Genomic DNA, 12,574 nt, shown 5'->3' on the forward strand with positions numbered 1-12,574 from the left:
CATGCTCCAGAAGTATTGAGTGCCAGAGATCAATTCTGCATAACAACATACTATACCATCGGTGATGCAGTTGAAACTTGCATGAAAAGAAGGGCAGAAGTGTATGAAGTTCTTTCAGACAGATTTTCCTTCTTAAACACTGTGGTTATACTTGACAAAGAATGCATGAAGGCATCCAAGAAACTAATGCAGGCTTATCCCAATGACTTAAATACAAAACGTTACGAAGAAGTACGACAATTTCATTCTTACATGAGAACTAAGTTTACAGATTCAGGAAAGACTAATTTTACTCAAATAGGCATGTATGATTCCATAATAGAAGATATAATACAATGCTTATTTCCCAATATTGAAGTTGCTTTATACATATTTCTAACTTTAATGATCACAAACTGCACAAGGGAATGCTCATTTTCGTCCCTAAAGAGACTCAAAAACCCTCAGCGTACGACAATGATTCAAGAAAGACTTGATTTATTATCCTTATTATATATGGAAGTAGATATTGTTCTGCAGCTTGTGATGAAATCACTGAAGAATTTGTAAGAGCAATGAATAGAAAGAAATATTTTTAATTATAATATGTTAGAGATGAAAGATATACCTAAAAATAAAATATAGTAATTTGTTGTAATATTAGTTTTCTGATCATTAAATTTTTATAACATCTTTTCATTTGTTCACTCATAATTATAGCATTTATTACAAAACAAGCATAAAAGTTGAAGTATGGGCCATTTAAAGCAAAATTGGTGACAGTCAATTTTTGGTTGTGGGAGATCAACAAAATTTTATATTGATTGTTGGAACAACTATGTTCACTGAATGATTTTTTCTGTTTTGGAATATGTAGAATATTCTTTTTGTAGAAAATGTGGTATATAATAAAGATCTTAGTACCCTGCACCCACTAAAAATTTTATAATCCAGTTCATCTCATTCCACTAAATGGCACATGCCATTTTTGCATCCAATCGCTAACATTATACTTGCATTTAAAAAGAAGTTACATCATGGATAGCTAAGACACACACACACACACACCACGCATACATGTATATATCCATAATTCACATAACCTGTTTGAATGCATGAGTCAGCAGAGGAGGGAGCACTCAGGTCCTGATCAAGAGGCAAGGTGGCTGTAACTACAAGATTGTTGTGGCAACTATGATGACTAGAACTTTAGGGATCTAGGATGACTAATTGACCATAGTTATCCCAGGGGGTAAAACAGATGAGCTGTAATTATATAAGCAGAAAAAGTCAAATGCTGGTGAGAAGCAAGCTGATGCCAACTACTACACAGGAAAATCATGATCCCTTACTCCATTTCCTAAATATGAGACAATTCTCAGACCCAGAGCCCATCCATTAAAAAGGAGGCTGAATGTAATGCATATAAAATAAATTCTCTACCAATTCTTCCCCAAAGAAAACTACAGCCACTTAAAAGAGTAACAACTCACTGGCAAAAAGCAAAGTAACTGATCTTTCTAGGGCAGTTTGATTCAGACTTCGTACCGACATTGGATCTAAATCATGGTTTCTGAAATGCAATTGTACCCATTTTTGTTAGAATGGGTACTTATAGAAGCCAGGTAATAAATGGAATAATGGTCCAAATGTATCTCAGTGTGTGTGCAGCAGGTCTGGACACATCCTCTGATCATTTCCCTGATCTCAAGTGCATAATCAAGAAGAATATATTTAGCAAGTGGCAGAATTCTCTTACTAAGAAGGCCCAAGTGAAAGCACCCCAAATTGCCTCTTCACACAATCAAGATAGTAAGTCAGAAGCACTACCACATTCCAGGAGACACTGCAGTGATTAGTATCATCAAAGATATGAATTATGTTGGTGAAGTTTTCCATTGTTCAGTTCAGCTACATGGTGCCCACAGAGCTCAAATGTATCACAACAGATGACAGAGAAATATAGTCACCAAATGGTAGTAACAATTGCTGTTGTGCCAGAGGTGGGTCCTTACTGGAACAGGTCAAGATAGTCTGTGGCACTAAGCTTGTAGCTGTTGATCTGAAGAATATGTTCTTCTCAATCACCATCAACAGTAAAAAAAAAAAAAAAAAAAAAGGAAAAATTGGGGATGCAAAACTCAAAGTTGCCACTGTGGCTTCCAGTGCGGTCGGCGAGAACGGTGCGAGATCGGCAAAGGAAACTCCCAAAATCCCAGACAACTTGGGAGATTGGCTTCTGGGCGTCTACTGCTTCACCACCGGTAGGAATGATTTCTGGAGGAACTTAATCATCAATCTGGGAATTCTTCCTGCAGGAGTTTTGCTGGCCAGGAACTTGAGTGACATTGACCTAATGACACTGCATCCAGGGGTATAGCCAAGTAGACCCATGGAACCCCTATGCGATACACAAACCTTCCAAAAACAGCCTCCATTTCTGTGACCACCACAAGGTTTGCCCTGATGACAACTGAAGCTTGATTCAAATGGGCACCTTCCCTTCCCTGCCTGGTTTCCTTTTCTTTGCTGGGTCCACTCAGAGCTGTGTTCTCTGGTCAGCAGTCAGGCTTCAGCTAAAGTGTTGCTGCTGTTCTGTACAGTTGTGGACACAGCTTCTAAGTTTCTGCAGGGAGTGATCTTTGCTCTTGTTCTGAGCAACAACCTAATGGTATTTTGTAAGTATTTGAAGTAAAGAATGCACAAACACACACACACACACACAGATAGCAGTACACATTTATTAGTTTGACTGCGAGCTATGTTAATCCTCCTGTTTTCCATCACAACAGTTGGCAGAAATCCTGATAGGTTAAAATTCCACATAATATTATGTTAGTCCACTATATTGATTCATCATGGTAATTGGACCTGGTAAGGAGGAAGTTGATGGTACTTTTGAAATTTTCCTGACTTCAAAATTTACCAAATATTATGGCTTCAGAAGACTTATTACATTTTGTTTTTATGTATCTAATTTATGCATCTAATTCATTTATGTATCTAAATCAATTTTTGGTGTAATCTTGCAAAATTAAATATTTTGACTAAATTTCTGAACATTTATTCCAGACCTATTATTAATCCCCAACCTCTATTGATTTGAAAATGTCTTCTCAAATATGTTAAATTCATGTGTGTTCTATTCTATTGTCTATTTTCCGTATCTATTTCATCCACTACTACGTTTTAATTTCTGTATACGAATGTATGTCCATTATTCCTTTTTAAATGTCTTTTGCTATTCTTACCTGTTTGTACTTTCAGATGATGTTTATTGTTTCATTATAAAGTTCCAAGAAAAATCATGATGGGTTTAGTAGTGGAATTTCATTAACTCTATAATTTCAGAAAGTTGAAAACTTTATAATAATTAGAATTTTTATCCATAAAAATGTTTCTGCACTTATTTTATATATTCAGTCAATACATCCTTACTATTTTATATTAAGTATGCTATTTGTCATTGGGTTAACCACTAAACATTTTGTATTATTGTCTTGGCAAATGCAACGTACATCAATTAATAATATGTTTTTATTAAGAATGAATAAGGCAAACCAGGAAATGAACCCCTGGAAAAAATATGTTGTGCTTTGTATATAAGTCTAAGCTTTGTAAACACAGATATATTTTGTTGTTGTTGTCACATGCCATCCAGTTGGTTCCGACTCAGAGCGACCCTATAGGACAGAGTAGAACTGCCCCATTGGGTTGCCAAGGAGCAGCTGGTGGATTTGAACTGCTGACCTTTCAGTTAGCAGCTAAGCTCTTAATCACTACACCCCAGGGCTCCCAGATATACTTTAGTGTGCAGAAAATGAAAAAAACAAACAAACAAAAACACAATAGTAATGAGGGACCTTGACATTACAAAAGAGAAACAACTGAAGAAAGTAAGAGTATTTAGCTTAGAGAAGATGAGAAGTTATAGGCTTCTTCTACTGGAAATTGTTTCATGTGGACAAAGCACTTTTTGTCATCATGAAAAATACAAGTGCATCATGGATAGAAACTGTAAGGCAACGGATGTTGAGAAAATATTGTAATAAATTCACTTAACGACAGCATAGACACCCTAGAAGGTAATGTGTTTCCTACCCTTGCAGCTATGCACGAGAAGGCTGAAATCATATGGAAGGGCATCTGTAAAACAGATGACATGTTAAGATTGTGGTATTTCAAATTTCTTCCAATGGTTAAGTCTTTGATAATGTAGGACTTATGGTGCGCATTCATTCTTCACTTTGATGTCCTCTTAATCCTATACACAAAATTTATGATCTGAATAAGTATGGTAGATCATCTCGTCCATGTCTGCATTACTTCAGCTCTTAGTCCAGTAGGCATTTTGTTGACAGATGCAAAATTCCACCTGAAATACAGGTGGTCCTTTAAGGACAAAACATTTGTTTCAAGTCCTTCAGGGTTAATTTTAAAGCAAATGGTTTCTGCCTATGCCTTATGGATTTGACTTACATTACTAAATGCTTTAATTCAAGCTGGAAAAGCCAACTTTACATTCTTTTGCTAGTGAGCAGACTAAATCCCTCCAGACAAAAACCAAGAACGATGACTAACCTAACTCAGCTTTTGTGCCTTTATTTGTTGAGGAAGTCGAAAGGGCCATGAGATTGATTAAACCAAATAAATAGGTTGGGGTTGGCCCTTTCGGTAACTTGTTCATTACTCTTTGTTTGGTTCCTCTTCTAAGCACGGCCAAGCCTGTGGCCACGCAGACAAACATGACCATTTGTTGGTAAATTATCACTTTTTGGAAACTGTGCTAACGCTAGTTCCTCATTTAAAAAAAGAAAAAAGAATGTTAAGTCTAATGTAAATAACTAAGGCCCACTCCTGTTTGTGTTTCGGTTGGGTGGTTTAAATGGTTTATGAATTTCGTTTTCCTCGCATACAAAATCAGCTGATTGACTTTATTAGCCTCCAACTCGAAATTGATAATCTCTATTCTTTGAATACAAATAGAACAATTTTGAATCTCTTGGCACTGAGTTTAAGAAAACATTTATTTTTATAACTATTACTCACTCATATGTTTCCAAGCATTTCTCTGAGCGACCCAGTAACACAAAACACATACAGGTTTTTGTTCAGTAAGATCCACGTGTCTGTTAAACTCCTTTTATGTTCCAGGACCTATACTGTCTTATGGGGACAGAGGATGAACCCAGTTTCTTAGATAACATTTCTTACGAAGTACTGGAGGAGAAAAGTAATGAGCCAATTCATTTTCACGCAAAACAAAAGTGGCACAAGAGAGGGACAAAGTGCAATAAGTTTCCCAAGAGGGAGTAAGGATCTTTGGTTAGCGAAGATTTTGTGAGCTCAGAAAGTGAACAGGATTTGAATCAGGAAACAAAGTGAGGGAGAGGGAACTGAAGCCTAATAATATAAGTAAGTAGTCTACTTTCTAAGTGAATAAATGTACTAATGAATTTTAAAAGGCATATGCTCTAGTATGGTGTAAGGTGAATACTGCCCTTTACAGCAATTATTTTTATAACTAAATTTAGGTCAACCATAAAGGCTTGGGTTTTCAGGGACAATGGAAGCATATATCACTATAAAATCTCCAGAGAAGCCTGACCTGATACTATACATAATTGAGACATTCCTCCTTCCTTCAGGGAGTAAATCAGTTGATTTTCAACTCTTTTATTCACCTCTAATTTAAGTGTCCTCTTTCTAAATGGTAATATGACCCAGAACATCTCTGAAATGTCTGAGGCACTTAGTAATTCCTCAAGGGGCTGTTACACCTGTGAGCCGTGATGAATTTAGAAGGCAGAAAAAGCTAATGACTTTCAGAAGGAAAAAAAATGTATCCGATGTGGTAAGACTCACTTCCAGGAAATCACTTAGCGTAAAATCTAAAGGTGAGGAGGATGGGAAGGAGTAAACGGCTGCTCAACACCTTAAATAAAGGAAAATCCCTTGGTACTTACCAGAAGAGATGCTTTTACAAACCAACATCAAAGGGCAACATGTTACTGTTGAAAGAGGACTGGGGTAGGAATTGCGTGACCCGGAAGTTAGTTCTGGCTTTGATACAAACTTCCTGTATGACTCTCATCAAATCACTTTCCTCCTGAAGCCTCCAGCTTCCTCTTGCCCCTCTCCAATGAAAGGGTTGAGCAAGGTCAACTTTAAGGTCTCTTTCAGTTCTGACAATGTTATCTTACCTCGTCATTTGATCCTTTCATATTTTTAGGAGTGAAAATTAAGATGGAGGCCTGACTTGAGTTGGCATGCTTGAACAGGTTGGAGGCTACTCCAGTGGTGAATTGGGCAATGCCAAATCACAACTAGAATTGCATGAGAAATGGAGCTAAGAAGATCAAAAATAGATCACAAACCACTGCCCAAGAATATAGTGTTAAAAGAAACAGAATATATTAGTAAGTAACATACTTTGAGGTTTTGTGTTACACTTTAAGCTGTTTGAAAGTCTTGAAGTAGCAGCTATATCTGCAAAATCACAGACCTAGCAGGAACTATAGGGAAATTAGCTGAACAAAGACTATTGAGTTTAAAAAAGAACGAAGTGATTAATTGTCTGGATTTTAATGATAAAAAACCAAAACAAAACAAAACCCACTGCCGTCAAGTCGATTCCAGCTCATAGCGATCCTGTAGGACAAAGTAGAACTGCCCCATAGTGTTTTCAAGGAGCGACTGGCTGATTCAGACTGCCAACCTCTTGATTAGCAGCCAAAGGCTTAAACCACTGTGCCACCAGGGCTCCAACGATAAAAAGTTACTTTGATTATATTTAAATGATAGTCTAGAAAACTGATTCTGAATTTGGAAATATTAGGCGGGGTAAAGCTATTAAAAATATCTGGCTGACATACTCATTTTATAGATGGAGAAACTGAGAGGCCCAGAGGGATCTGTCTAAGGCAATACAAACACACACACAGAGTTTACGCATTTGAAGGAGATTTTACACCATTATTCAGGATTGATACTACTTGATTATTGTCTACAATCAAATTTGCACAGCTATATTGCTTGTTCTCTTTGATCAGTTTTAATGTATTTATCCCTGCTGTAGGCTAGGTGGAACCCTGGTGGCGCAATGGTTAAGAGCTCAGCTGCTAACCAAAAGGTCAGCAGTTTGAAACTACCAACTGCTCCCTGGAAACATTATGGGGCAGCTCTACTCTGTCCTATAGGGTCCCATGAGTAGGAATCACTTGACAGCAACGGGTTTTTGTTTTTTTTTACAGGTAGGCTAGGTACCAACAGATCTGTAGGGCTGCAGCTATGTCTCTACTCTTAAGGAACTTTCAGTTGACTTGGGAAGACAGATACGGACACAACGACCCCAGGCGGAATGGAATGAGGATTATGAGATCAGTATACAGTACCGTGTGAATGACTGGGAGGAACGCACTGATTCTCACTGCTCACACTATGGGTCTGTTTTTGCAACTAAATTGTGAGCTCCTTGAGGATGTTATTCATCTTTGAATTGTGAACCTAGGGCAGTGTTTGACCTGTAGTTAACTTTCAGAAAATGTTTATTGATTAGAATTTGCTGTAAATAGATGAACAAAGGAGCTTTTTGTATGTAAAATTTTAGTAGAGAGCACTTGTTAAACCAATTTTCTTACAGTCTGATAGAGAAACAAAGTGAGTGAAAACTAATTCAGCTGACCACCTGGTAAAAAGAGGATGAATAATACAAACTAATTTATGGGCAAGAATAATTCAGGTAATAACTATAATAGTAATATTTCTTCATGGGCCTGTCCTCTGTGAAGTGAAGCAGATAGTTTAACCAGGTATGTCTTGGGGGCCTTACCTCAAACGTTTTGGATCAAGAGTTTTGAGGAACAGGGCCTTTACCCCTCACCCTCCACTTTTTAAAAATTTTGTTTTGTTTTGTTTCACAGGTGATTCTGATATGTGCTGTCTAGTTGAAAACCAGAGCCAAATGTAAAAGCTTGCTGAGTCAAAATCAATTTTTCGTTTAAAAAAAAGAAGAAACTACAATAAGAGTCACTGTTTCTATCTACCTGAGCAGTTACTCTCGATGCTACTCCTTCTTAACTTCTGATGATTCTGTTCCTCATCAACTGTAGACAAGTCATCACATACCTAGAGTTTATCCTATAAAAAACAACACCCTCACCTCCGCATGACATTTGTAATTTTTATTGTATTGAATTAGCTCACATATGAAATGAGACTAAAGCAATGCATTTTTTAGAGTAGGATACCCTCAGATACTTTGCTTAGCAGTTGGTATCTGCAGACTTTTTTTTCTACCTTTAAGCTGTCTATAGATTTTTTTCTGCCAACTTATTTATGTTTGAGCTGAATCAAAAGGCAAAAACACATACTACAGACTCCAGTTGCATGGGCTTGTCAGCATTGCTTAATCTAGTTAATGTTCCTTTACTGGATCCCAGCACAAACCCTGGAGTAGCTAAATATTAGCTCCTGCCTCTCCAGGGATCCTTCAGAAGAAAGTTGGCAAGAGTAAGTTCATAATTAATATCCTTCACTTTTTGCATTATTTACTCCTCAAGGATATTGAAATTGAAGTCACGTATCTCATTTGTGAAGGTCACTCATGAAGACAGTCCCAAATCTGGATCTGGATGGCCTGATTTCTGGACTATCCAAGTAAGCAACGGACTCATGCTATATTTAGCTATATATGGCTCAGAAGCACTGGGATTTGCAAAGTTGGGCTGTGAAAATACTAGTCCTGGAGTTTTATGACTCAACCTTAATTGCCTGAAATAATGAGATTTCTGAGCATGTGCTGAAAAACCCAATAAAATATTTTAGATATCTGAACTAAGTGCTATGCTTTCAATAGGCTTGATTTTTCTTTTAAACCTAAAGTTTCAGTCCAAAGAAAAGGGTGTTCTCTCCCTGTCTACGTCTAGATTTCTTCCCTACCTTCCCAACCCACTAGGTATCCATTTGTTCTGAGTCACTGCTGATGTTCTCTTTGGAATAACAGCTCTACTCCACTTCACGACATCCACGGGGAGAGATAAGAGTAACAAACACTTTTCACTACACAATAGCTCTCCTCTTGAAAATAAAATTATTTCATAAGGTATAATAAAGTTGGGGGGGGTGTGATCATTGAAGTATGATACTGACATTTATAAAAAATACTGCTATTATCATTGCAGTGACAATGGTGGAAGATGTAGCAATAGTGTTCATTTTTCACAAAGTGAATGGATTGTATTCAGGTGGATGATTCCTTCCTGTTAAGGCACATCTTGATTGCAGGTCTAAGTTAGAGAATAAGTTCAGAAAATTTTGAAGTTGTCCGAATTTTGAAACTACTGATAGGGTCCTTAGCATGCTACACCATCCCCTATGGAAGGAGAAACCCTTGAAGCAGTTACTGCATCTTCCTGAAATCTTTAGTTTATTCCCTGAACAGTGTCATTACCATCATTGCTCTTTGAATTTGAAAATACTTACTTTAATAGTGTATAAATAGTCTTAGATAAATACTTAACATTCATGGAAAAGAATCCTGTTAGGCAGATATTTTCATCCTCCTTTTACAAAGGGGGAACTGAGGCTCAGGGAAGATATGTGACTTGCCCAATATAACAGAGTATTAAGCAAAGGAGACAGGACTAGAACGTATAATTTCTGATTTGAGTGCATTTATTAAGAAGCACTTATCCAAAACAAATACAACTGTGCATGGGAAAAATAGGTAAATAATTTCAAACGAAATCACCCACGTTGACGGAGTTAATTTTCTGACTCTTAAGTTGCCAAGACCATTTATTGCAGAATCTCTATGCAAGCTCTTGAGCCTGCACTAGCTCTTTACAACACAAAAAGCTATTTCAATCCTGATTGTTTTCTTTCTGAACCTGAAGTTTTCATTCTAGGGTGAGGAACCCTTAGATAGTAATATAATATTCCAGGATGGAAGAGAAATGGCTGGCTTGGGACAGAGGTAGAAGCAAGAATGGCAAGCTTGTATCTTGAGAAATCACACACAGTATGTTATTGTTGGAAAAGACTATTATACAGCTATTACTTACCCAGAGTCACACAGCAAGCTGTCAACAGTGCCAGGACTTCTAAGCGGATCTCCTGCCTCAGGGCAGTGTTCTTTCCACTGTCTTGGTATATATAAGAAATCTCCATATTATACTGATCTATGGTCCCCCAAACTCCAAGAGTTTGATTAAAAATACCTTTGCTCAGATCAAGCTGAGATGAGAAAGTCAACCCACCCAGGAGAAACAGGATTAGAATTACAATTCTTTTTGGCAATATGGATCTAGAAGGCTGAGTTCCTACCTTCCATTTTTATGAGAAGTCATCTAAAAAACGCGAGCTCTTTGCCATATTATTACTCAAGTAAATACATCATTTATTGAAAATGCCAATGCTCAAACACTGACTTTAAATACTTGTGATTTAACAAACAATAAGCTTATGTTAGCTGGCAATCATTTCAGTAATTATATCCATCACCATATTTACATTTATACAATCAGCTACAATTATTTGTATGGAGTGAGGTCTCTAGTTTAATACAGTAATTATTATTAGTCAGTAAATAATAAGCTGGAATTCTACAGATAGGTTTGCAAAGCATTAATTTTATAAGAATATCTTTCTAATGGAGCACTAATCTCAATCCATCAACAATTACTGAACACTCACTTTTGGTAAGGAACGGGGACTGGGAAGAGCTGGAATTTATAGACCCCACCCTTAAATAGTTTACAATGAGGTTGGGTAATGTGACATAATAATACATAATCCAATATGTAATATATGAGTCCCTTGGTGGTACAAATGGTTAACACACTTGGCTGCTAACTGAAAAGTTGGAGGTTCGAGGCTACCCAGAAGTATCTCTAAGAAAGGCCTGGCGATCTACTTCTGAAAAATCAACCACTGAAAATCCCATATAGCATAGTTCTATTCTGACACAGTGGAGTCACCATGAGTCAGAGTCAACTTGACAGCAAGTGGATAAAAATGGAATAACATATGACAGTATGGCAGTTCCGGTGAATGTTATGAACAGTAGAAGAAAAAAAAACCCACAACAAAAAGACCCCATGTACTAGGTGCCTGTCTACTGTCATTAGCACTTATGGCCTGTTGTAGACTGAATCGTGTCCCCTCAAAATATGTTTCGTAAATTCTAACCTCTATGCCTGTGGTTATAATCCCCTTTGGGAATGCATTGTATTTGTTATGTTAATGAGACAGAATTAGTAGAGTGTGTTTTTAAGTCAATCTTTTTAAGCTATAAAAGTGATTAAACAAGCATAAGAGAGAAGCAGAGATAGGGGAAGAGAGATGCCAAGCCACATGAAGATCACCCAGGAGCAGCCGTTGAAAGATACAAGGACCTTTCTCCAGAGCGGACAGAGAGAAAAAGGCTTCCCCTAGAGCTGGCACCCTGAATTCAGACTTTTAGCCTCCCAAACTGTGAAAATAAATTTGTTTCTTAAAGCCACCCATTTGTGTTATTTCTGTTATGGCAGAACTAGAGAAATAAGACAGAATTTGGTACTGGGAGTGGGGTGCTGTTCTAACAAACACATAAAATGTGGAAGTGGTTTTGGATTGTATACTGGGTAGCGGCTGGAAGGATTTTAAGATGACTAACCATAAAAGCCTAAATTGGCTTGAAGAGACTGTTGGTAGGATTATGGACATCAAGGCAATTCTGGTGAGTGCTCAGAAGGAAGAGAGGAGAAATATAGAGAAAGTCTCTATTGTTCTAGAGAATACATACAGCGTCAGAATGTGGATAGAAACGTGGACCTTATATGTGCTTCTGGAGAGGCTTTAAAAGAAAATAATGAACATATGATTGGACAATGGAAGAAAGGTGATGCTTTTTATGCAGTGGCAAAGACCTTGTCTGAATTATGTTCAAATGTTTGGTGGAAGGTTGAACTTGAAAGTGACGAACTTAGCTACCTGGCTGAGGAGATTTCTAAGCACGATCTTAAAGGGGCCACATGGTTTCTCCTTGCTACTTACAGTAAAATGCAAGAGGAAAGAGATGGACTTAAAAATGAACTGTGAAAAATGAAAACAGAACTTAAAGATTTGGAAAATTCTGTTGTACAAACTAAAGGCACATGTTCTAGAATTTTCACCAAGGATATGGCTACACAATCTTTTGTTAAAGAGATTAAGCCTATAACAGATGGCTCTAATTAACTACCACACCAAAAATCCATCAGCTTAGACTGAAGGCGTCAGAGCAAGAACAAAAGGAGAGAACACTGTCTGCCTCTTGGAATTCTACAGGCAGGAAACAGGCCAAAGGAGCTACATCTGTTGTTCTCCAAAAAAAGAAGAGAACCATCCCTGGAGCAGCCTGGAGATCAGCGGAACTATTGGAAGGAGCACAGGAAGCAGAGCTCCCTCAGTCTCAAAGTGTGGGGCTATGACCTCAGGGGTGTTAAAGGGTAGAGCCATGGCCTCCTAGGTTTCAAAGAGCCAAATCTTCACCAGCTCAGTTCCAGGTGTGGGACTGCCGTTCAGTTTGGTCAAGAGGATGAGATGGCAGGGATCTTATGCGCAAGGGGCAGAA

At 37.6% G+C, this 12,574-nt stretch overlaps 1 pseudogene; it reads left to right on the top strand.

The window, feature by feature from the left end:
• Window positions 1–2,050: 2,050 nt before the first annotated feature.
• LOC111821606 (mitochondrial import receptor subunit TOM6 homolog pseudogene) lies at window positions 2,051–2,359 on the top strand (annotated as a pseudogene).
• The last annotated feature ends 10,215 nt before the right edge of the window (window positions 2,360–12,574 follow it).

The sequence above is a fragment of the Trichechus manatus genome, unplaced genomic scaffold (genome assembly GCF_000243295.1).
Source record: "Trichechus manatus latirostris isolate Lorelei unplaced genomic scaffold, TriManLat1.0 scaffold00092, whole genome shotgun sequence".
Taxonomy (NCBI): Eukaryota; Metazoa; Chordata; class Mammalia; order Sirenia; family Trichechidae; genus Trichechus; species Trichechus manatus.